Source organism: Nipponia nippon, unplaced genomic scaffold, assembly GCF_047370975.1.
Source record: "Nipponia nippon isolate SJK-2023a ecotype South Korea unplaced genomic scaffold, ASM4737097v1 scaffold_5, whole genome shotgun sequence".
Taxonomy (NCBI): domain Eukaryota; kingdom Metazoa; phylum Chordata; class Aves; order Pelecaniformes; family Threskiornithidae; genus Nipponia; species Nipponia nippon.
The window spans coordinates 96083935-96111434 of record NW_028262369.1 but is presented as its reverse complement, the minus strand read 5'-3'; the positions used below and the strand labels follow the sequence as shown (position 1 = coordinate 96111434).

General features: G+C 39.0%; 1 protein-coding gene across 8 annotated transcripts in view; it reads right to left on the bottom strand.

Moving 5' to 3' along the window:
- ARHGAP15 (Rho GTPase activating protein 15) overlaps nucleotides 1-27500 on the bottom strand; it is a 331375-nt gene that overhangs the window by 34048 nt on the left and 269827 nt on the right. The gene's annotated exons all lie outside the window — the stretch shown is intronic.

Here is a 27500-nt window from a genome sequence, read left to right as displayed (position 1 = left end):
CATCTGAAGATAAAATATTCTGAAGTTTATCAATTTCAAGAGCTGTTTATTTGCTGGCAAAATAGGGCATGTTATACAACATATATCTTATCATTTTTGCTCATCAAATCCCCATTTGCTGAATGCAAATTTCTCTGGTCTAAGTGCTCTTACACCTCAATTTAAATGAATAATAGGATAGACTCTATTAAAATCGGTTTAAGGTTGCCATGGGTGACATATCAGTAGGGTTAAAATGAGAAAAAAGGTCACAGAGGCAGTCCTTACAACCTGTTTTTTTATTATTATTATAATGAAGCATATGTAAGTATCTATGTAGGTTTAAACGACAACATATTGATATTGTAGACAATACTTAGTTTGTGGGTCTTTTTCTTTTTTTTTTTTTTTTTAGACAACACAGTCCACACCAAATAAATGTGAAATTATAGTGTCATCAATAACTCTGGGAATGTATTCAGTTGCACTGAAAATTAGAGAGTAAGCCTCAGTGCAATAACGCTGTAGACTGACAGATTGTGGATTTGTAGAAATAACAGAGAACTCAGAAAAAGACTGTACTTTTGCTGCGGCAAATCCTTCATTTCAAGGAACCAGCAAGGTACTGTAATCATATTAACAAAGCAGCCAGAAACTATACCCAAACACCTCATTTAAGAAGAATTTTGAGTCTTCAGCTAACCTGATTTATGGGATTATGCATGCAGTTATTTGATAAGTATTGAAAATACTACCACTTCACACTGAAGGCTTCCTTGATCTATCTTTTTGTGTGTGTGTCATAGTCTTATCCTGTTTAAAGCTTAAAAAATACCGCTTCTGACCATTCTAAAGACTTAAAGAATAAAGTAAAACCACAACTTTCCTGAATTTTTTTTGTTCCTTTAAAAGTCAAATCTATTTATTTTAGTAGTCCACTTATTACTAACTTTTTTATATTATGCATTATTTTCTTTTGGATTTCACAGACTCGGATTTTTGATACAAGGAAGTGTTATATTTCCTCTTTTTTTTTTTTTTGTAACCTACAATAAGAAGAAAAATCTCCTTATTTGCTAAGGTTACAGTGTTAGTTTAATTTTCATAGGAGCAGTGGAATATTTTGAAGTGAGTAACACCAAGTCATTAGTTTTATGCAAACTAGGAAGGAAGATGAAAGAAAAAAAATTATCAATTATTTATAGATTGTTAAAATGTATCATCGTGCAGTGCTACTGTATAGAAATAACAATTAGCCAAACTTACCTTCTATAATTAATAATACATATATTATGCTCTTTGGGCAACTAATCACCAGTTGTACAAATTTGTTTGACGCTGCTGAAGATACCTAGCACACGCACGGGTTAAAATAGGAAAAGCAGAACAATGTTCTGCCATTAAGGAATGGCCAGCTTGAACAGGCTTTCAGCTATACTTAAACTCATGCTGCGCTTCCAGTTGACAAAATGGTGGTCTACCAAAGCGCTTGACAACCTGATTGGCACATGTGAAATTAAAATCCAAAGGCTCCTAACGGAAAAGGTCTCCCAAACTGGCGGTTTGACTGATACACTGAAAGCAACCCACCGCATTTATCACCCTCTGCCTCGACTCGAAACTTCGGAAGACGGTAACAGCAGTGCTCCTTATGTCCAAGCTACTGGCCAGGCAGGCGCAGATCAGCAGGCCACGCTGTGCAACCTGTTTCTCCGGCGGTACAGATTTGGAAACGGCAGATATAGCTCACGAGGGGCAGCCGCTCCATTCGCACCTATCAAAACAACAGGCAGGGCTGCCACACTTTCAGCTAGAGGAGCGGAGCGGGCGAGAGGCAGCACTGGTGCGGGTGTGAAGGGATGCCATATCCCGACAGGGATGCGGGTCCCCGTTCTGGCACCCCTCCCCTGGGGATGGGGTGAAGGTGGTCCTGATGGAGACAGTGCTCACGGCCAGGTGGCTTCTTCAGTTCGACCTGTTTTGCTCCTCTGTGTCTTAAGGAAGGACCCTTAAGCATCGTTTTTTCCTTGAAACTGTTTTTCTCTTCGAAAAGCTTTTCTGTTTTCCTTTTTGTTTTATTTTTCCCCTTTGGAAATTTGATCTCATGATACGGCTATTAGCATCAGGTCTCTCACTAAAATGTCACGTATTGCCATCCCCTTTTTGTGGGCTCCTAAGAGCATCCTTATGGTAGTTGTGGTGGGATTCAGTCACTTAGATGCTGGCAGCTAATCACATCAGAGAGTTACCCTGTTGTATCCACACTATCCTCCAGCCGCGCCAAGACGTGAGGAGCTTCTGGGACACTTCATGCAGTGTCTCAGGTGCTCTAATGCATGTTAAATGGCACTAGATGGATCGTATTTTAGTAAATATATTTACCTGAAGTAGCTGAGCATTTATTTATTTAGAGATTGACTGTATCTGCAGGTTTGTAATCTAGCTCACTAGCTTTTGCTTTCAGAGGTGGGTTGTGCTCCATTGTTGATGTTGTCTTCCACTACCAAAGGGTTGGGAAAGGGGCATGAAGAATTTGAGTGCACATAGGGAATGTTGTCCCAGAACATCTTGACAAAAATCTCTTGTTATGGAAATATTTTGATCTATAACTACAGATCTTTTGATCTATAGGGTACAGCTGCTCCCATGGCTGGTGGCTCATGTTGGATAGGAACCAGCGGCATGCTGAAAAAAACAGGTAAATCATCGTTTTGTGTTTACTTAGCTTTGTCCCACTGATTTTACTGCGCGATTTTCAAGGCAAGATTCCCTTTGCAAAACTAAATGGTTCCTACCTTGTGTTAAGCCCCAGTAAGAATTTGTTAAAAGATTTGATCACTGGCTACCTGTTAATACACAGAATACTAAAGAGCCCTTCACAATCACAGGGGGCAGTACAGAATTATTATTATTTTTTATTTGTTACAAGTATACTATTTGTAATAATTTATGGACATTCTTGAATTTATAAATATCAAGGCTTTGCCAAATATTTTAACTATCCCTCCATGGCAAATTGTCTTTAAATACTGGCAGTTTTTTCTTTTTAACATTTACTTGTGGACCAGAAACACTTGCAGTCTATTGCCCCTGGCCTTCTGTGAGAATGTTAGTTAGCAATGCTCATAAAAACTCAATTCATCAATGTGAACATAATTTGCTATGAACAGAAAGCTCACAAAAGGGTGAATTTGTCAGATAGACAGGTGGCCTGAGATCTCTCCCTGATACTGAACGATATGAATAATAGATTCTGGTAAATGTATGCCAAGACTTGAGCTGTAAACACAGCTGCCTCCATTCCCTTCCAGAATAACAGCTTCGAGAACGAAAGCACAGGAACCACAGTTCCACCTGAGGACTAAGCCTATGCACGTACACACACACACACACAAATACACACACACACACACAAATGCAATGTACTTGCAGGCTCACAAAGAAAACAAGCCCCAGAAAAAGGACATAACTGTTTCCAGCTTCTTTTACAGACCCTTGCTATGAACGAATTTTAACATGTGTGGAGAGCAGAAGGAGAGAATAATAGAAAACATTTAAAATATATTTTAAAATATCTGCAGTCACAGAAATAAATCTTTCTGTGATCCAAAGGAAAAAAAAAACAACAAACCCTCAGCTGGCTTTTGTAGGTAAAGGATCCAGACGTAAGACAAAAAAAAAAAGGCGTCATAATGTCACAGTTGAACGTGTATGAAATAAAATTATAGAGCTTTTTTCTTTGATAGTACTTCCAAAAAATTAGTTAACTGTATGATCCTAGCTAGACCTGTACAATGTTGGGTTTTTTTTGTTGCAGGTTATTGGTATTTATTTATACTGCATTCAGTTTTAGCTGGGTTTTTTAGGCTTAAATCTTTAATTACTGTCCATAGACTAGGTTAGAAAGATATTATATGTGCAAAAATGACCTTTAGGCTTTTCTAATGAACAGCTTTCTGCTGGATGGTTGCCCAACATAACTTTAGAGCAGGCTGAAGTCTGTTCCAGGCAATCCCAATGACAGATAGTATAAAAGGGTCGCTGTAATGTTTGGAGACCAGTGGGAAGGACTTAATCCCGGGTCAGGCCTCTCTGGCAGCATCATATAGGTGGGAGGAAAAGAACCATGGGACAGTGACTTTATGTTGGTGAAAAAAACCAAACAAGTCTTAAAATGGACTCAGCTGGGGCCAGCCACGTTCATTTTGAGAGCACATTAACAGTGCCGTACAAATGCTCTGATGCAGTTGACTTTAAAGGGCAGACGCGTAATGTATTGCAGAAGAGAATGGCTGGCTGAAGTGCTTATTTTGGACTATCAAACACTTTTATTTTTGCAGTTCTAGCTGAGGACTCTCAGCTCTATTCTTTGCATGGTCAGGGTTTAATATATTTTCCCCCTTATAGGTATAAAACAAAGGACTTTTCCCACACTAGCATGCCTTATTTTAGGGATAAGGCAGGCTCCTTATTTGATCCTTCCCTGGCAGTGATATAGCCCAGGAAATGAACTGGGAATTGTATCATCTGAAGTTCATACGTGTTTGTTAATATTTGTTATTTAGGGAGGATGCTTCTCTGTAATGAGTTGGCTAAGGTGAGAGACATGTAGCACTGAACACAGAACCAACACATCCTAAAGCTCCCAAAATGTGACCGCATATGAGATATTAAAGGCAAAATGGAAGTTCTGAACAAATGAAATCACTGTCAGAATAATAAAAGAGAAATGAGCTATGATCTAATCTGTTTTCTAGCAGTGTCACAGAGGAGCTATAATAAAAGCTATTTGCAAAGTTCAGAATCATTTCCCGTGCAAAGCCATTCACACACTATACGACTCTGGACAAATGGAGGGGGTCTTGGCTTTGCCAAAAAATTGTATGTGGATAGTTTACTATTAGTTTTAAGTTTGTGCACCTAAATTTCTCAGTTGGCTGCAATTTAAGCTCCCTCCCTCTTTGAGATGGCACATGAACCTGTGCACCTGGCTTTCTCCCTCTATTTTGGGTGTATATTCTTCACCTCTTTCCAATTACAAACTGCAAGTGTAAAGGACAAACAGAAAAAGAATAAAGTCACATCACTGGATGCTTATCTAACCTGCTTTTGCACCATGCATGCTATAAATGAGAGCATAGCAAAAGATTTATTGTGTCCTCGTTGGAAATGCTCGTTCTGTTCTTCTCCTTGGAACAATGCATGAAGTGCAATCCCAGTTACGGTGTGCCTCTGTTTCTGTGGCATCATCTCTGTAAGCAGTGTGTGAGGAAGAGACGTACAAAAGGGACACAAGGAAGGATGAAGCGAGTATATAAATGCCTGTTTCCTCCCTGATCTTCACAATGAATATATGACAAGTGATAAAATAATGATGGAGGTATACCTAGAGTCATACACAGAGGTAAAGGAAGCAGCTGCTCTGTATGCTCCTCCTATTAAAGCAAGTAAAAGCAACTTAAGGCTGTTCAAAATAGTGATAATTTCCCTGTGTTATTTTTTGCATTTTAAAGGGGATATAGGTTGGGAAGCTGGAAACGGGACGGAACCAAAGGGAAGAGAACATGGAGCAGAGCTGAGCTGTCCTTGCTCTAGGCTGTGAAATAAAGTATGAAAAGGTGGAAAAAGCCATCCTGTGCTGATTTCTGCACGAGTGGAATAACAGCAACTGAGCTCTGTATAGATCTTTCTCATTTCAGTTCAGTGCCTTTTACTGTAAGTAGATTAAGGCATAGCAAAGGGAGAAAAAGAAAGAGAAAATATTATTTCTGCAATATGGCATCCACCAATTTCAAACTTGGGGACATCTGCAGTGGAGATTTAAGAGCAGCATGGACCCCATGCATATCTAAAAAGGCTCCCTGTCAATCAATGGGACAGAGATCTCCTACTCATGTGGGAAGAAATGAACTGATTATTATCATTGGGAAGAGCAGCAATGACAGCGAGCTGTGGGACCTCCCTGGCTTCCTAGAGCCTGACAGTATGGCTAGGAGGTTTCCCTCTAGATGTTTTGGTGTGTGCTTATAAGTTATCTCCTGTCCAGGATGGCATCTATTGGAAATGCAGTTTGATATGGTCATTCATCGTGAAGACCTGGTGATGAGCTGAAATAAATCACCTCCTGGACTTCATGGGGCTTGGCACTGTCCTCCACGAGAGGGACTCTTTCAGACCTGCCTGTGTTGCTTAACAAAGAGCCCTGCAAAAATACACCTAGGATTCGTGTATGCAACCGTCATGCAAGTCTCATAATGCAAAGTGGGCAAATCACTTATTTGCACCTAAATCTCTTGGCTGTCTTTGCACAAATCTCTCCCTAATTCTCCCAATTCTCATTCCATCCACCTCCCTTGTTTCACATTCCTCTCTGCTTGCCAGTCTTTCTCTTTCCCTCAAATATGTCTCATGCTCCAAGTTAAAAAAAATTGCAGAGTGAAAGCTTTATTCAGTAGCAATAAATCTATTATCTGGCATGTGGGTAAGGTGAAGAATTTTACACCTTTTGCATTTTACTGGACATGGGAATTACCACAGAAAATGATAAAATAATTCTCCTGCTGCCTGCAAAAGCACCATCATGCAGTCAGCATGAGTCACCAGCAAAAACCAAAGAAGTCAAATAAATATATGATGCGTTGCCTCTATGTGGGGAGGCCTTATGTGTGGAGAAGACAACTATTGAGGTATCTGTCTGGTGGAAGACAGTATTGCTGTATCAATAGAGATGACTGAGTAACTGGTTATTGTGGACTGAAATGCAGGAGCTCACCCAGTCATGCCATTGCATGGTGCACCTCACAGGGTAATTTTGGCACTTTTGACATAATGAACATGAAAGCTAAATGGACAGCTTAAAAATAGGAAGAGTAATCCAACCCCGCTACCCACCCTATTGTAATGCCGGTGTTATTTGTTCATACAGATAAAAAAATAAAATCACAGAATACATGTAACTTCCATGGCATTTTTTTTCAAGTGTTTCAGTTTCTATTTGACTTATGATAGAGCTTAAGATCAGTCTGTTGTAGAAAAGATGAGACTATCTATGCACCTAAGCAGGTCTGTTCTGAAAAAGAAAGTTGATTTGTGTTATCTAACTTTGATATTATTGAAATCTACCCCGTCTATACTTCCAGAACTCCAGTCCCAATATTTTGTATTTTGAATACAAAATATTATTTATATTTCTATTGATAAATTATTCTTTGTAACAGTTCTAGTCATTCTTTCTGAAAAAGCCTCTCATTTCTGCCTCCACACTGCTACATGGTTCCCTAGTTATGTCTAATTATTGCACCACCATCAGCAATAACAAAAAAAGATTTAGTCGGGTAAGTTTGCCATGGGTTTTTTTTGCATGTGATATAGTTAACCCTGCTGTTTCCACCACCAGTACAGTAAATGTGTTTATGAAGGAATGATGGGTATGCAATGAACAGCATTTTATAAGCAAGCAGATGCATTATTATTTATGACAAAGAACATACTACATAGCTCACAGGGCACAAACTGATCAAGAAACAGGACGCATACATAGATTTTCTGATCTTTTGCCAGTTCCCAGAAGTCACAGTAAAACTACATGGCTGTGCAAGTAAGAAATGACCTTAAAACCACAGGAGAATCCCCATGCGTAGAGGAGTCCTTTGGTGACTTAAAGCTGCCACACTGATTCTTCTGAAGTTATGACTTGGAGCTGGCTCAGCTAGACCTCAGCTTTTTGTCCATAAACTCACAAGATAGACATGCCACAATATCCAAGGTGTAATTATGCACAAACATCCAGTAGAGTGTTAATAAAAGCCACAAAAAAAGCGCTAATATACTGCTTTTTTTTTCTTTTTCATTGGGAAAAGGGAATTCCAGGAAATTAAAAATTGCACAGAATATTGGGCTTCTACAGCCAAACAATGCAAAAAAAAAAAAAAAAAATCTGGTATGGTGAATGAATTAAAGAATAAAAAAAGCCAACATTCCTCCTAAGGATATGTAACCAACCTCCTGGAAAACACACTCTGATTGCATTTGTAGAAGAGGCAGGCTGGTGCACCAGGGGAGTGCAGTGCGGCAGCCTCGCACCGGACAGGCTACACAGTCTCCTAACATGCAATATAGCTCCCAGTAAAGCCTCTAAGCTTCTGGACAAAGCATTCCTACATTATTTCTCCAGCGCGTTGTCTTCAAGTGAACACCTCCTTTACCTCCTGATGTAGGAAAATATATTACAGGCACACAGCTGGGGTAAGGCAGTCTGCGGTCACAAACTAGAAAAGAGCTGCCTCTCCCAGGTCACAGTCCCTAAAATTACTCCTACATTGGTTTGAGATGACCTTAGCCTTAGCTGAAGGCTTTTTGGTTTTCTTTTAATGGAAAATTTATAAGTGTTATGTATACACATACACACACACACACACACATATCTTATAATAGCTGACAAGTATAAAAGAGTACAAAGGGAAACGTATTTCTTCACTAAATATGCAACTTAATTCCTCATATTAAAAAAACCCCAAACCTAAACTAAATTGCTGCACCTCCTTTCCTCACCGAGATCCAGCGATTTGGCATTTTTGAAGAAAAGTTCCTAAGTACCCCAAGCTGCTTTCTATGTTTAGTGTGGACGCTTGAGTGCACCAATAAGTCTATAACTCCACTTGAACTATTGCACTAAACATAGAGATGGCCCTTTCTTCCCTAAAACATTCTGGGCCACAAGCTGGATGTGTCAGCAATATAGCAGATGGGGAAAATGTATACAAGTATATTAATTTTGTGGCCCAGATTTATGCAGAACACATATTTGCACAGATTTCATATAGGATTTTAAATCTTGTTTTAACCCTTACTAGATAGATGTGAAGCTTAGAAAGAGGAGGAAAGTATAGCAAAAATGTTTGTCAAGTGAGGGAATGGAAATGAGAGGGCTGCTGCTGTCACTGCGTGCTTTGGTACCTGATTTACACAAGTTAATCTGCATGCCTCAGTTTACTCGCTATGAAATATTTATACTAATGCTAGCGATTTCACAATGACTTTGCAAAGCTTAGTTAATTAGCTCATAATTAATTAGGTTCTTAAAGCTTCCTGGATGAAAGCAGAGTTGGGTGAATAAAGCCAAAACCGAAAGAATTATTATGATTTTTTTTTTCTTTCTTTTTTTTTTTTTAAGGAAGATCTGTTGATATGCCTGAACGTTCACAAATATTCAGGTGAGCATTTTTATTCACTTAAAATCTCCCAAAGACAAAAGGGCTGTGCATGCCAGCATGGAGAAGTATTTCTGAGAACATTCATACCAGATGTGTGCTCATGACCATCCTGAAAAACTCTTTTCATTGTTTGCACAATGATTTGTCAACGAGTTATAACTGTTCATGAATTATTTGCCAAAGTAAAAAATAAATTCCCTAATGGCTTTACAGGCTGGTCTATACGCACTTTTCAAACTGCTTTAACTATAGCTGCTTAGAAAAGAATGCAGCCACTTTGGTGCAACACCCTGCTGCGGTCAGAGATGTACCCGTATCTAGGATGGAGCGACTCAATTAATTTTTACTGTGGTCTATTGAGAAACTCTAATGAGGGCCACAATTTTTTTTATCCTGAGGTTTACTGGGTAAACTTAGAGGCGTCGTCTGCGCTGGCAGCGGCGCGGCAGCCCCAGCTGGGCTGGCCGGCGCAGGCATCGCAGGCTGCGGGCACAGCTGGGCTCTGCCGCGGCACGGCGGGGCCGTTGGGAAGTAACACGGCTCCTGCAGGACCGGGGAACGGCACTGATGGGCAGCCGTGGGAAAATCCACTTGCAGCGTGGTTCTGTGGCAGGGTTTCCAGTCTGAGGAATCCTGGGGTAGGGGTAAGCCTCTGAAGGATTTCTTTTTTTTTTTTTTGTTGAATAGACCAAGGTTTTAAAAAAACAAAAAACGCCCAGGTTTTACGCTATTTACTACATGATGGGTGTTATAGCGCTTAATTTTTGTGTTCGCAGCAACCGTGATGGCACCCTCGACCCTCAGTGAGATGCTGAGAGACCCTGGGCAATGCATTGAGAAAGATTCAGCAGCTTCAGCATAAGTGCAGCCAGCAGCCTGAACTGACCCAAGACTGTAAATACACACACGGCCACCAACAGCAGAGAAGCCACGAAGAAAATCCTGTCCCAGATTCTGCTGGAGACGTACACGTCTCTCTCTGGGCTTCCTTCACAGCCTCTGCGTCTCTCCTGGGCTTAGGTGGTCATGTCCTTTTCTGCAGGACATGGTAGCAACCAATACCTCAACCCACCCATTGCTTTCCAGCAGGGAAAGCGCTCATTCACTCTGGTGCTAATGTATAAACTAGTCCATAAAGAGACTTGGGTTATAAGTATCACTTTAATAATATTATAAAGTAAATACTTACAACACTGAGTATTGTGTGTAAATACTAAGTATTACAAACCTTCCTGATATGCTCTACAACCGACCTCAGGCACTTTTATGTTAAAATTGAGGCAACTTTAGGATTAGCACCTGGCTTATCTTTACCTATTTCTGAAGTTTATCCAGATAAACTTTATATTGAGGCATGCTGGGGACAGGTAAGACTTACCGAAACAAATAATTTTGTGAGGCTGGTCCTCACTTTATTTTGCGTGCAAATTTGTCTTTATGTCACGGTACATGCCCACATTGTGGGTCTGTACCTTTTTGTTCTTGTTCAAACCAGCATAGCCAGACAAGGGTAAAGACAGTAAATTGTCGCTTAAATTTAACTTAGTCCCAGAACATCGTGGGACTTAATGACTGGTACACAGTGGAAGTGACAGACAGGAAAACCCTGTTAACCCTCAGGTCCAGAGGATAAGCTAAAACATTTTCATAGAATTCATCGTGCCTGGCATCATAAAAGTGGCTCAGTTCATTAGGTGAATAATTTCCAGTGAATTTTTAACGCAACTTCCATGTAAGTAATGCACAAAAGGAGACCAGTCTAAACCATCCGTTAAAATATTCTCTGCAGTAAATTTGACAAGCTTAAGCAAAAAATATTTGTATCAACTGAAAAGCCTGCATTTATGTAGTACCTTATTCAATAACTGAGGAGAACATACAGTATGCTATCTGCAGGATAACATTTTTTTTTCCTCCAGATGTCTCTTTTTCCTTCCAGAAGTTGCAGAGCATTGGACAAGCAGTAACAGATGATGAACACATGCATAACTACAAATGGGCAAGCTGATTGTTTTCAGAATTGGTATAAACACTTGCTCTTGGATTGAGATTTAGCCCATAGCAAATCTTTACATTCTCGTTATAAACCTCTGACAAAAAGAGCTTCTAATGAAAATGCTGACAGTGTGAAAACGTGGTTATGGTCAGGAAAACAAATGGATAAAAAGTGGCATTTTGTAGTTCCATATGTATACTTCATCAGGGAAGTCTTTGCTAAGTTTACATTTCAAAGCAAAAGCTTGATGATAACTGCTTCTCCTACCCTTTCTGTTCAGGGCCCCCAAACCTACTACCATTACTGCTATCTCCTACACTAGCATTTAGAAAAAAACAAAACAAAATAAAAAAACAATCAGAAAACAACAGAGGCTAGAATATGAACTTCTCTGAGAGCTCAGTGAGAGACCAGCAGCTGGATTTTTAGCATCTCTTTTATTTTTGATTATATAGGTAATGGTAGAGCCCAACAGCCTGAATCAGGACATGGCCTCACTGTGGTAGGGTGTTAAAGACTGAAAAAAAAGGGAGGTAAAAGCACATACGGAGAGGAGAACTGCAATGTGTGTGTTTGCACGGGGGGCATGGCAGGAGGAGGAGGAGGAGGAAGAAAGGCCCAGCAGGACAGGAGAGGTGAGACAGACACCCTGGAAAGGCTTTCCCAAAGGCCACTGCTGCTTCTTTGGAGGTATAAAAAGAGGTCCCTGTCCCTCTCCTGCCTGAAAGTGGGGTGTCTGGAGGCCTACGGCATTTCTTCTAAACTTAAACTTGTTGTTTTGGGCTGCTTTGATGCAACTGCCAATATGGGAAACAAGGAGGATTACAGTGTTGGGGAGTGTTTGAGCCCTGCGTTATGAGAAAAAAAAGCAAAAGGAAAAGATGGTCTAGGGCATCTAAGATGTGTGGGACTGATGGTCACAACGGAGGCTAAGGGAAGACTTGTATGCTTTTGTACCCATGGCAGTGGAGAGAAGCTTGAGTGGCTAAAAGAGCCCCAGACACATCATGCCCGCAGCCTTGGTGGCCGTTTTGTGGTCCTCAGGGCAGCATGTGAGAAGAGGCAGATGCGTATAAAGTCTATTGAATATTCTTTATCAAAGCACAAGCAAAGTGCTGGTCAGTGGGTGATAGTGGAACAGAAATGTGGGCTTACAGGCGCAGACCATCGAAATGTTTTTTGGTACAAGCCATTGAATTAGGTGGTGACAGAGCACTTATGTCTTGCTTCAACAACATCAGGGTTTACTAGGCTTGCTTTAAACTAACAACTATGGAATGAAAGAAAAAGATAAGAAAACATAAGATAGAAAAAGCAAAAAAAAATTAAAATCCCTAACCCAAGTTCTTAAGAACCAGGAATGTCAAGCAAACATGGGACTGATAAAGGGAAGGAAATCAGACAAAGCGATGGTGCAATAGGACGTGCAGGGCAGTAAAATCTGGCACGATATTTACAGTGGCATCCCTCGTTATGGTGGGGAGGGAAGCAGGGTCACCTCTCCTTGACTGATGGGTCCTGTCCAGTTCTGGAGCCCATTATTATGAGAAAGACACTGAAAATGGTCACGGTACTCACACAGCCCCAAACCCTAAAACTAAGTAAAAAAACCCAAACAACCTTGAATACTGTGTTAGGAGCAACAACGTATATGATGAGATGAAAAGGAGCTTGGTTAAATCATGACTGAAGATGCCAGAGGAATAGCAGTGAGCTACTAACACCTGAAGGAAGCAAACATGAAGGATAAGACGGCGTCTCCTCTGGAGCCAGCAAGAGTTTTGTTAGTGACTCCAATGTGACTCAAATTCTGCTGCAAGGAGACCGAGGAAACGTTCAGCACAAAGACGAGGGTATTGGAAGTAACGCTTTTGCATAAAGCAAATTAAAATGTAGCTGAATTTCAGAAAGACCTCCTGACAGCAAGATTGCCTGTGGAACTGGAAAATCCTCACGCTGCCACAGACAGTAAACAAATACACTGCTCAGAAAGACTTCGCTGGCTTGTGGTATAATGAACACAGAATTATATCATTGCAACAATATACACCCGCTGAATTTGACTCCACTTGAAGAGATGAGAGCTCTTAAGTTGCTATGTTGAAAACAATTTAATTGAACCTAGCTAATTAGAATATAACAAGTAGTTAAAAATTATGCAATGCTTTAAAAATATTTTAATTAATTTGAAATTCTGATGGCAAATTAGTAAATGTACGTCAGTAACTTCCCGTGCTTGACTCAATGCATCATAGAAAAAAAAAAAAAAGATATATTTTGTCAATAGGGACACTCTGAGAAAACATACACAAGTAGAAAATAATAATGTAGAGTAAGGAATAATTAATTAATTCAAGCTTCAAGATAAGATCACTGTGTCCTGCTGACCCTATATGTTAATCAGTTGATTGATTAATTGCTACAATCATAATAATTATAGGGTGTAAATCTAAATACATTTAATGATAGTTTACACTTAGAATAAAAATGTCTTTTATGTCTGCTTATCTTCATCATTTCTTGAAGCCTAGTCATATTTTTTGATTGCCATAAATAAACCTGAAACATTTTTAGATGTTATCTTTGTGATGAGGTAGGTTTATACTTCATTCATCTGATCAGCAATTTTTTTTTTTGTGGCCTCCACCTCCTGTCTAATGAAAAATATGTTCCTAGATGAGAAACAATTGATTATGTGTAGTAACCAATATAGCTTAATCAAAAGCTCATCCTTAAATGAAAGACAAGGGGACATACCAATAAGGCTATTGTATAGTTATAGACTGTCTTTAACCGGAAGAGTTTTACATATTGAATGTTTCTTCCACCACATAAACTCCGTCTGAGATGAAATGGTAAGGCAGATCAGCAACACAGACAAATATTAACAAAAACAACCCAAAGAGAATTAAGAATTGTTCTGCTGATTTCTGATTTGCATGCAATGCAGAAGATCTCGACAGCTACATCATCTCTGAATTTGTGCTGTTTCTCATTAAACCTAATCATGCTTTATGACTGCACTAAAAGAAAGGTATGAGTCCTTGTATCTCAACTAGCACAGCTAACATCCTGTTTTCTACTAAAAAGTACATGAGAAGAAGAAACAAGGGTTACTTAGTTAAATCTATTGAACATTGTTAAAATGCACTATTAAAGATTGGGTCTTAAGGTACTCTGGACTCACTAAGTCACTAACAGGGTGTTTCAGCAGGTGTGACAGGTAGAAGTTATAGTTGGTTGCACTCTGCATGTCCCACGGATAAAACCTCCTGTTTCTATCATTGCCATTTCATTCTTGCCATTGCAAGATATTAGGAAGTCTTAAATAAGTGTGTGCCTTAAATTTTTAAAAAGAAAAGTATGAGTTTCAGTTAAAATACAGACCTTAACACCAGATTTCATGACCATTTTCAATTGCGCAGTTCTAAAAATTTTGAATTCTTCATTTATAGAGTTGGTATCCATATACTGCTTTGCAACTCTCATTTTGCGGTGATATTTGTTAAATAAATAATGCTAGGTTAGGAATTATAGTATAAATATTTTAAGGAGCCAGTAAAGCATTTTCAAAAAAAACTAACCAAGCAAATTCCAAGTGAATGAACTTTTACAGCCTTCAAAGGGTTACCTGACCTTCTACTTGTGCAGCTTGCTTGACTCAAAGTTACAGCAATGGAGGAGATAACAGTGAAACTGTACTATAAAAATAAATTACTATCATGAATATTAAGCAACAAGAATATAATAAACATGACTGCTTACATGATTCTGATTTATTGATACTGATTTGCTAGTAAATTATCACACAAAGTACTTGTTTTAGTTGTTCAAGAACATGTGCAAAATAAAGCTTGGTGGACACTTCCCAAAGACCTTGACATCTGTCACTGAGTTCATACTTTGGGACTCGTGGTGCCCATTTTTCTGGTATGTGACACAGTGGTGTATTTACTCTGCCTTTCCACGGAATTTTTTTTTTTTAATTTTTGTCTGCCTGGCTTCCTTAAACTCTGGGTTTTAGCCATGCACAGTTTTTAAAACTACTATCATGGAGGTTCAGCTCTGACACAGTGGAACAAATCCAGCTGCAAAATCTCCTAAAGGCTGTTCATGCTTGTTCGGTTAAATAGTGCTCACTTTGAGTCAAGAGGTTTCATTACTATATTTATGAACCTCTTGGCACCAGGAGTTGGGATTTCCCAGTGCTAAGCATTAATGCATTTTGCATCACTCTTTAGCATCGGGAACTCTAGATCACTGGTGCTGAGGGGTTAAAGACAGTAGAAAAACAGATCTTTATTTCCAGATAGAAATCTTTAGTGCACGTGGGCACACTTGATCTGCGTGTATGTGTGTGTGTCTATGGTCTGAGCAACTATCAGATAGCAGAGGTAGAAAGCAGGCTGCCACAGTCACTAACTACCAGGAATTGCAGGTTTTAAGGGATGTCAGCACTGACAGCCTACTGCCTATATTCTGCATCAGATATTTGTTATCCAAATTGATGGAACGTATCATATCTGAAAATAGGATTATTCTTCTTTAAATTTAAAGCCTGCTTTGTGCTTATGTGGCTTGTATCACTTCATGACATGGTGTGTTATGTCAAACCTAAGATTATTTTTGGAGATTTCTGAGACAGAATCTACTTCATTTTGCCTGTCATCAGCCTAAAGCATGTGCCAAAAGACCCCTTTTTTGAGGCAACGATTCACAAATACCATCTGAACTAAAGGACAGCTACCGCTTCAAAGCAAAAACACATATCTTGGATCAAATTCTACTAACGTCTCCTAAAGTGGTTACTCTCATCACAGTTTTGATACTTCTCTGCGGAGGATTTATATCCACACAGCAAGCTAATTTTTTTCAAAATGTTAATACACTTAGCTTGCAAGTGGAAACGTAGCCTCATCAGGTGCCGTGATCTGTGGTGTAAAGAAAAACAAGCAATGACCTCAGCTGCAGAGCGTAGGTTAGTTCTGGCTGCATGTGAACATACAGATGCAAATAAAACATGAGCCAAGGAAAAGGCTGTTCTAGAAGTGGCACTTGATAGCCCGGGGCTGGAGCTGCAGAAGCATATATAAGCCTGCCTGCCAGGCAACCCTTCCCAATTCTCCTGTTTTTCGTTTTTTTTTTTTTTTTTTTTTTTTTCTGTTGGAAAAGGAGAAAAAGAAAGGAAAAGGAAAAGGAAAAGGAAAAGGAAAAGGAAAAGGAAAAGGAAAAGGAAAAAAAGAAAATAAGAAAAAGAAAATAAGAAAAAGAAAATAAGAAAAAGAAAATAAGAAAAAGAAAATAAGAAAAAGAAAATAAGAAAAAGAAAAGAAAAAGGAAAAAAGAAGAAGGAAAAAAGAAAAGAAGAAAGAAGAAAGAAGAAAGAAGAAAGAAGAAAGAAGAAAGAAGAAAGAAGAAAGAAGAAAGAAGAAAGAAGAAAGAAGAAAGGAAAAGGGAAGGAAGTCGTTGTAACTGCGCTCACTTCCTTTGCCCTCCTTACGGGTAGGCACCCCGTGTAGGTACCAGGGCGATTTCCTCCCTGTCCCTCTTTACTTCAGTGTCACCTGTAGGAGTGTGGGGAGAAGATACACAGTGCAATTTAGGTTGGGTTTTAGTCCCAGTCACTGCTCACCTCACGCTTTCTCTATGTGTGCAGCTATTACCCTTTATGTGACACTGTAGCAGTGCCAGCCTGGAAAATATTTCCCTTGTTTCCTAGGGCTCTCCCGACAATGAGTTACAAACACCAGGTATTTCATACAATCTTCAGTTCTCAGTTACGTTTTAGGTTTCTAAAACATTTGAGAGTCCCACCTTTCTTGTTGCTTCAGATCTTACTTTTTGTATGAGTGATTAATACATAGTTTGATTTTCTAAACATCTAAGCAAACCTAGGTGAAGAGGTTTTGTGCCTGGCTTGCAATTTTTTTTCACCCAGTGCAACACTATCACTCAAAAGTGTTTAACAGTGAATGAGTCAGACCATGAGCTGTCGGTGAATTAGACTGTGCTCCTGATCTTAGTGAGATTATCTGTGTGATATACTACCTTCCCAGGCAATTAAAGCATTAGTGCTTTGGCCAAAATGTAACGCTAGTCAAACGGGTTAACAGGCTAATAAATTTTATATAGAAGGGAGTCAAAGGGAGCAGTTTGACTCTTCGGGAAGCAAGACAAATTGCATTTTATTTTAAAATTGTGGGCATTTCAAATTCAAGACGTGTATTACAAGCACAAGGCAGCAGATTGCAGAAATATTTCTGCATCCGAGGAAGCATCCTTAAAAGTAAAAGTTTTGTTCAATGAGTTTCTTGTGCAATAGGTTGCCTGGGGGCTGCTCACTCCCTGACACCCGTTTAGGAGGAGGATGTGCAGCACTACTAATTTCTTCCCTTCCCACACTATTTCTTACTTTACTTGATTTCTCTGTTTAGCTGTAATCTGGACAGCTGCTAAAGATGCTTTTCCGTAGCCACATTACCCAGTTTTCCAGCACTACTTTTTCACAATTTGTGTCCCTCAAGAGACATTATAAATCCTACTAACTTTGAACTCTGGCCCAGGCTTGGTAAGAAACCAGCCTACCCTCACATTTAGACATCATTACTTTTTTTGAAGTATTTCAGTTTATAATCGCACTTCCCATGGCAGATCCAGACCTGCTCAGAACGCTGATGTTTGTTGGGAAGCCAGGCCTGTGTCAAGCGATGCCGCAAGGCGATGCTTTCAGGGAAAGAGACCTTTGACTTCCACCATGGCAAATCTGTGCCTGATTTCAACCTGTGACTTAACTTTTCTCTGAAATTCTGTGAAATTCAGTGAGTATTCTGTGGATAGTAGTATTGTTATTCTAGTCATATTATTGTGTTTTATCATGTCTTTTAGCAACATGGAGTTTTTCTTTTCTAACCCTGTGTGTGTGCTGTTATGGTAAACCATGAGGATATTTTTTTGACCATTCATGACTTAATTCTGTGCTTGCCTACTTTGTGGAATTTTTAGAACATTTAATTTCTTGTTTCCTTCTCCATGCTCTTTTCAGACCATTTCTAAACATTTCCAGAAAAAAATGAGCTGTAGTAACTCCTTTCTGACCGATTACTTCTCTCAGGTGATAAAGGTACAGTTAAAGCAGGGTCTGTATCACTTAATTTAACTTCTACCAGACTCTCACCCAAAGGTTTGACATGGTCCTAAGTGTAAAGACTAAAGTCATGCATTTTCTTCTAGCTCATTTAATACATTATTATCAGGAGTCTTGTCTGAAGTTACAAAGAGCCTTCCGTGACGCTATGGTGCTATGTACAGTTTTCATCAGTATAAAAGAATATTTTATAAAACTGCAAGGTAATGGTCTATATTAAGGCACGTTTTATGGCTGGTTTTACCTGCCAGAACTTGAGGACCCACAAAGTTGCACTATCTGGTGGAGAAATTTCTGAATGAAGAGTCTAACGTCAGGAGCACTCGGGCAGTGTGGTCAAAGCACGCTGGTGCTGGAGAGCCCTGAGGGAAGTAGTAGTCCCTTGAAGGACTGGTAAAAGTGAACACAGCTTAAATTTACCAGGGGCCAAAGATGCTTGAAGAATTTAGGATGCATAAAAGCAATCAATAAAGTTAGTGCCTACTCGGAATACTACAGCTGTAGTAGTCCAGGTCTTGCATGTGGTAAGGACCAGAGAACAACTCAATTGTCATCTTTTGCCACCAAGACATTATCATGCCTGTTCTTTGCTAGTTCAGATCCAACGTGCCGCTACACAGAGATGTGTGGTATTACTCTTATTTGGGGAAGGTAGCAACTTGTAGAAAGTAAGCCGTACGGACAGAGGAAGACAGCACAGCAGTGGAGTGATGACTTTCAGCATCCCCTTCTCTTGTTCTTGAAGAAGGTTCTCTTTTTCCCTTCCTTCCTGGTCTTCTCTTCCCGTTCTCCGCCCCCCCCCCCCCTTCCATTTTTGCACCTCTGAAATTGTGTAACTGGGGCATTATTGGCTGCTTCTCCTCCTGTTATTACTTTCCCCGAGTGGAAGCTTCACTCACAAGCTTGATGAAACATTTTTCCCCTCAAACCTAGAGTGCCAATTCTCACTTTGTCAAGAGCTCCGGATAACCTTCATGAGAAGTTCCTCTCCCCCTGCCTCCCGCAAACACTCCAGGTTACAGAGATCTTGTCACAGTCACTAAACAGCTCCTACTCTCTCTTTTTCTTCCTTCTTTTCTGCCCAGTGTTGTTGCTTGGATTTCTCAGTTTCTCTTTGTCTTCTCTTTCACCATTCTCTCCTGCTCAATTTTCTCTATGAGTTTCTCTCATGCTAACCCACATATGAACTCTCAAGTTGGCTTGCTTCTTGCTTCTGCCCTTTCTTTCCCCTATGAAAGATTCTCTTAACCACAGATTAAATTTAAATTAAACAGATACTTTCTGGGCATGGAAAATAGTGTAAGTAGAAGAGGAGCAAAGTGAAACCCATGTCTTTTTCCGTTTGCAAGTTTTTCATTCCACACTCTGTCAACTGGCAGTTGGTGTAAAGCTAACAGAGTTACGGGAGCCTGAGCAATTAATCTGGCTACCAGTTACAAATATAAACAACTTTTTTGCAAATTGAAGTGAGGCACGCTGCTTCCCAGATGACATTTCCACCAAGCATCCAATGACTCCTCCAGGTCCCCATAAGCATTAACGCTCTAAGCACCTGTGTCCCATGGCAGGTGAGAGCCCAGAAAAAAACTTTTAGCCTTGTTAGTGCTCGTGCAATTGAGGACAAGCCACAGTTTTGACATAATCCTGTCTAGTAAGTGCTATTTGCAAGTTCTGGTTTCAAAGCACTACGCTGGACCTACCACATACAGCAAAGTTCTTGAAAAAGGTTCTCGCTGAGCGGATTACTGCAGCTTTGGATCCAATAATTTATTGTGTAAGCATTAAACCGTTCATATCACAAACACCTGTGCAAGCCAGTTGGCCTAGTCAATTGTTGTTTAACATTTAATTATGAATATAATTAGCATGAGTTAAGAGACAGGCCAGGCATCCGCAATAAAATTTCCACTGTGCTAAAAATATTATAACTATAATAACAAAAAAGACTAAGCTGGGAGAGAATATGTCCCTCCTGCTCAAACTTTTGCATGACAGCAAAATCCAAGTACAAATTCTTTTAAAACTTTTTCATTTCCTTTGATGATAATTATAAAGCCTCCACCATATTTATAAGACCAAATTATACAGTTTTTCTGTTCCTTTAATATTAAGGCAATTTTCATCACTGTGTCAGATTTTCCTCTTTTCCTCTTCTAACTGATTTGATGGTGTCACTCGAACATTGTGTTAGGTAAAGTTCATGGGGTGAAAAAAAACTAGCTAAAATATTATTTCAGTGCACATCTAAGAGTTTTATGAAGTGCTCTTTGTAGCCCAACAGAATTGTGTGCTAACAGAAGAAAAGGATTAATAAATATCACAACATATCTCATTTTAAAGGCAGATGTTCATGTTTAAGAAAAAAAAAAAAGCAGTCAATCTAGAATCAGGTTCCCTATGGACAGGTGTGACCTGGGCTTCCTTCAGAGAGCAAAGCCCTACAGAGGAGATAAACCTTCAGGTGTAGATTTTCTTTTCATTTCCCTTCCAACAACTTAGCTAAAACTTTCTAAGTGAAAAAAAATAAGAAGAAATGTTTTACCCACTAATTTTCTTTTCAATGCCTTTTATGTCTGAACATGTTGGGCTATTCTCTACCTCAAAAGAAAAGATCTATTCATAGACATGCCCTCCAATTTTTTTTTTTTTTTCCTCTCATAAAACAGTTGCTTCCAGACCTGGGAAGATCTATTTAAAAATGCTGTTGAGCAGAAACAGTTTGCAACTGTGAAGGAAAGGTCACTGAAAGAGAACTAGGAGGTTACTGGGGCATATTGTTCCTTGACACCTCCTGGGAACAAAGAGCCTGGAATGAACCTCTTTAGTTACCAGTTTGCTGCTATTACAAATATGATAGCCTCCATTTACATCTTCAGTGAAGGTATGCTTTTTTACTGCCTCGAATTTGAGTGGAGACTGTGCTAGAATATGGTAACTATAACGGCTGGGAATGTTACAGCTTAAATATATTTGTAGCCAGTTTATACATCTCTCTTGTGGAATACAGTTCTTTAGTTTAAACTGCACGTTCTCGTCCATTTTTTTTTACTTATTGGTTTCGCTGAGGAAGATCACACACGCTTTTTGTCTGTATTTTGTTAACACCCATAGGTTAGATGCCTTCTCTTCTAGTGTCTCTGTGTCCTGTATCATCTTAGCATCTCTTCTAAAATGTGAGGGTTTTTTTTCTATTCCAATATCAGTTAATCATTCTTGAATCAGAATTTCACACAACTTTCCACATAAGATTTCAAAAAGCTTTCTAAAATGGATTTAATAGTTCTCAATCTCTACCGAAAATACCGAGTACCACTTTCTGAATAAGCTGTTATTATTATTATTGTTAGTATTATTGCGCTTGGGAGAATACATACGTCTACAGATATACCATACACATATTCGTGTATTTATATGGATGCATATCCCTGAGATTATGCTACTAACAAAATCTTTACTTTTTTTAAGAAATCTTTTAAAGAGTTGCACCTCAACTTTTGAATACTTATTGTTTCTACACATTTTTTGTTCTGCTCATGTTTAGTTTATGGATTTCTTCTGCTTTCTGATATTTAGATTTGGCCAAAAAGGTATTGATTATGATTTATTATGAGAGATATATTGTGGTGACCTTGGATTTGTTTACAAATCACCGTGTTCACATGAATTTGAGGCTTTCTGATGCCATGCCAAGCCCCAAAACTTCCTTGGACAAGTAAATGGAGGATAGGAAAACGATTTCAATAGGAGGCTCGCCAACTGTGAATCTGAAGGCAGTTTGATTAGGACTTGAAGCCCACAGATTGAGATTATGACAGAAATTTGCATAATGCCAGAAACTGATAAGATTTGGTTTCTCAGGAACCTATTACGTGATGATGTTAAGAGACTGTCATGGATTTCTTACAGTGCAATATGCTGACTTGTCTTTCCAAGACGAGTTGGCCTTGAGCCTTGTTCTTTGTAAGCCTTGAGTGAGGTTTCTTTAGATGTCTTTTGAAAATCTCTTTAGACATCTTTTGTAACTTTCCACCAAGATGATACAAGGATGTTATGACTGTCAGAATAAATGAATGTATTTACTTCCTTTCTGTTTCCCAGCTACTATTTTCATAACACTGCATAGTAGTTCAGAGCAGGTCCTTGCTACGCTATGTTTTCAACCAATGTAGCTCTGTTCTTCGATCGTGATTATGTATTGATGACTAGACTTGTTTATTGCCTCATGACACAGTTTTTTGCTGCATTTCGCTGCAGACAGCTTCTGTGCAAACTCCTCAAAAGTTGCATTATTCAGTGCAAACTTTGCTATGGCCTGCTGAAGACCGAAGCGTGACCACTGCCCAGATAAATGTGAGTTTCTGCAACACGTTGTATCAAACTGTGCAGGCAGTGTGTTCTTAGGGGGCCTTTCTGAAGCAAGACTAGAGTCCAAGCTCAGAGAAAACCTTTTTACGGATGCCAGCCATCCTGGAGATGAAAAGAACTGACCAACATGGACAGGACTGACAACTACAGGTAGCACTGTTAGCTTTTGTGGGTTTAAAAAAAGTCTATCACTCTCATAAGAGTTTATTGCTCTGCTATGTTATCATCATAGAATTTGTCAGACAAAACCAGTAAAGACCAGTGTCTTATACCAGCAAAACTGTAATAAATTTTATATCTAACATCTTTCAATAACCAAAAAAGTTATGAAACTCTATCATGTGCAAGACAATAAATAACCATCTTCAGTTTCCATATAGTAGGGTAACACATAACATTATGGGATTGGTAGGAATGACATTGTGAATTCTGCTTAGCATGCACCAGGAGACCTTAATTGATATATCAAAAAGATATGTGTGAAATCAGTTAAAAATGTGTTAATGGTCTATCAGAGCAATAAAAAAAAAGAAATCCAGATCTTGAAAAAACAAAAATTATGAGTATCTAATGTGGACCTTAGGTAGTGGCTAGGCACTGAAATTCACCGTTATAATTCTGAAAAACCTTATTCAGCTGCCATCTATCCCTGAAGGTGTATAAGCTAATTAGATGTTATGATTGTGGCCTTCGAAGAACTTTAGGTGCCTATGGCTCTCCTCCTCCCTGTGCAGGGAAACACTTCCTTTTCTTCTAGGGCTGAAAAGCTTGAGCTCCAGAGGTGGGGGATTACTTTGCCTAAGTGTCTAGAGAGGCTTGATCCTGTGGGGGATTGCCAGGACCTAAGCCACGTGTGCTAACTAGATCCAGTGCCCTACAAATGCTGTCCCTTCTCCAGGGACTCGGTAGCTGACGTGGATCCCATGTTTTCTGTTCCTCATACTGAGGCCTGAGATATCATGAGATATTAGGTTGTGGATTCCACTTGAAAGCCTGCAAGTCAGATTTTGCACCTCTATATTTTTATTAATCTCATTCCTGTGTTCATCTGCCTTAAGTGGGAAGCCCATAGCAGTAACAGATACCGTCATTCAGAAAACTGCGGAAGAATCATAATTCTGGCAAAAGGATTCCTATTTAGACTCTCTATACATATACACACATCTGTCTCTGTGTGTGCGTTTTAAACAATAAATCACCTATTTATCTACAGTACTTACGTGACACCTATTAAAATCATATTAGAGATAAGGAACTGAAATGAAGGCATAATCACTAGATCTCATTGAAAAAATCTTTCCAATGTAGTAATCTTTCCAACCTGTTGCAGAGAAAATCAAAGACCTGAACTCAAGCCTTCCAAACCAGAGACAGATGTTACAGCTTTGGGAACTGGGTGGAATTTTCCTTTGTGGAATATCAGCGGGGTTTTGTTGTAACTGCAGTTGGACAGATGCACTGTCTGTACAGATGCACAGTCTATACAGCTTTGTCCAGCTGAAAAGATCTGGAAGGACTACTCGGTATTTGAATATTTCCTATGATGTGGATATCAGCCACCATTGCACAGAAGACTGTAGCAGACAAATTTCTTTTTTTTCTGTGCCTTCTGCCTGTGACCTTTGAAGAAAACTAATTAAATTAAAATAAAAATTTATAATCAACTAACACATTTACCTGCTAATATTTCTTAACAGATTTTGGGGGTAGATTTTTTTTTTGTTTCAGTGGCTGAAGTTCTGGCATAAGTTTGTATGGCCATGCGGGTTGAATTCTGTAAATAAGGTGATTAAGTGGTTTAGTTATTGGCACTTCTACCACCTTACTCACATGAAGCACAATTTTACTTGCAGACAATCTGTTGAACCACGTCTGTTGATCTTCCAGAAAATCAATAGAACTATTTGCGGTGCTAAGTAATTTAAGTGTGGCTGAACCTGACTTCATAGCAGCATTTGGGCACACTTTAGAAGTGCATATTTCATCCAAAATACCACAAAATGACTTGCCAGTAATATACTAGACAAAGTCCTTGCAAAAAACTGCTTTCCAAATCCTAAGAAACAAAATTAGTATTAGGTCAGGGGTCTTGTGGCCTTCCATTTATCATTTATAAATTCTCTGATATAAGCTATATAGACAGTAATTATCCAGCTTCAGCCTGGCAAGCAGAATTCTGAGATTCTATAATGCCCTGAATTATCTTCTAATATTCTGGTCATATCTAAATTGTTCTAATATTATGGCCATATCTAAAGTTATTTATAGGGGAAATTGAAGGTGGAGAGCAAGCACTTTGCCTAATACACAGTACTGTAAAATTTTGTTCCCATGCACATAATAAAGATGTTAATTAAAATGGCATCATCCAGGAAAAGTAATACTAAGCTTGCTATGGATTTTTTCACATCATCTTTAAAACAGCATCAGCTTAAGGAGTCCATGGCATGCTAATAATTCCCATTTTTGAAGAATAGACAGGAAAGACAGAGATACAAGAGCCTCTTTTTCACAACAACCTGAAGAAGAAGAAGGGAAGATTTCTAGCAGCTCAGTACTGACCAGGCCGAGTAATTAGCACAAAGTAGCCAAAGAATAAGCTGCAGTGGAAATGATAGTGAAGAAAAGAGATTTTTTTACTTTGCTTCAGGACTGTTAACATAGAGAAGAGCTCCAAAACCACTGAAAACACCTAATTGTTGTTTATAGACGTTTTTTAAGTAGAGTTGGTAAGAATACAGATTTGTAGATACTATGGCAGTAAAGGCCAAATAAAGAGAAGATTGATTGGAAATCGTAGATTACTTTAGACAGTTGGATTAGGTAGAAATCACCCTGATGTGCAGTAAAGCAAGCAACAAGAATTAGGGTTTTGAAATAGTGCGAAGCATGGCTTAGAGAGCTAGCATTTTCTTCCTAAGAATAAACTGTCTTAAAATCCCTCTATGAATGATTGTTCATTAGTCTATCAATGTGTATAATGGCTCTCAAAATCATAATAAGAATTAATAATAGTTCAAATAGCAGAAAGGGACATTAATTTCTCACTCATGAATATTAATGCTTTAGTAGACAGTCTCTTCTGAACATGTTTTCAAACTGTTAATTCGCAAGTTTATTACCGGTTACCTGTTATTTTTACTATCAAAAACCTCCCCACCGGGCCACCAAAAGATTTCAAATCACCCTGACTTGGCCACTAGCAGAGAGGATGAGAGCAGAAGACAACACGAGGGATGAGATCATGGTGTCCTGATAATGTTCTTCAGAATACAATAGTGTCTGCTCAGCCAAAGCGTACATCAAAGGGCAACGAAAAGTAGCGATAAGGGGGAGGAAGGCTATATTTAGCCCCAGATGACCAGTATGATGGTGGATTATCAGGAAGAGAAAGTGATAATGGCAGCGGATAGGTATTAAACATTCGACTGCAGAATAAGGCGCATAAGAAGAGACACAAAGGGCATGCCAGGCTGTGCCCTGTCAACTGACTGCATCCGCTTAAGGCACTGCATCTCCTTTCCAAGAGGACAGAACAGGTGGATGGCGAACCACCTGAAAGGCATGTTCAAGTGCTGGTGCTTCCATAAGCATCACAGAAACTGAAGCTGAACAGTAAGAAATTCTTTATTGTTTTTCTCCTCTTAGCACTGCAGAGACTGTGCAACAGGAACTTAAACTTGAGAGATGATGTTCTTCATCTAGTTTCCATGTGCTTTGAAAGGAGAAGAAAGTGAGCTGCCAAGAGTGAACTTTCAGGTAATGCATTTCTTTACGTTGTGTGTTTAACTGCACTGCATCTCTAAATAACCGAGAAGGGAAGGATCTTGTGAGATGTATTTAACCTCATTATATCTGATGCTGGGTCTTGAAAAGCTTTAGTTGAACTAAAGACTCTTATGAATATAAAATCAAAGTGAGCCGTACATTAAGGGTTTCATATTCTCTGACAGCTGCGCATGTGCACACACAGCCCTCATTAACAGTAATGGCAATATGCATGCCCATCATTCAGAAAACAGATCTCCAAGTACTTTATTGGGTTTGTTTTTTTCCTAGAGATTTTTCTCTATCGGACCTTTAATTAATCTCCTACCAGGCTTTTCCCCTTTAAGCTATCCCTCTTCCCCCACCCTTTCCAATTGGAGTAAACCCCCAAATCACTCTGTTTTTCAGTCAAGTTTTTCCAAGCCGATACAGTTTTACAAAATGCATCTGCATATATTAAATACAGAGAGGGCTTGCAGCACACAGACCAGAGAGACGTGTAACAGAATAAATGCCTTGGACTTTGAAAAATACTTTTGATGCTTGCCAACTTTAAAAAAAAAAACAAAAAAAAAAAACACAGAGGTAGATATGAAAATGAGAGCATGAATGTTTTTGCATTATTTTTTGTGATCACTGCAAGGCAAGAGTCTGCAACCTTGTGGAACAAAACACATGCATTTCATTCTGATTAACATAAAGACAGCCCCTTCTAACATGATTCACAATTATTAGTCTCTCTCTTGTGTTTGGGGATATATGGATTATCAGCCTAGCATATTTTGAATACATACACATTGTAATTCCTTTCCTAAACCATTTTAGGCACTACAGTTAAATTGCATATACAAAATTTATAGATCAATAATTTGATATTTTTTCTCCAGTTAAATAACTAAATGCTGTAGGAGATAAAAGGCAGTGAAAAACAATAAAAAGACAGGATCACGGTTAATGGAAGGTAAGTCAGATTTGAGATGCCTCTGTTCTTCTATTTTTAAGTTTATTATTATTTTTATATAACAGGTTATTTCAC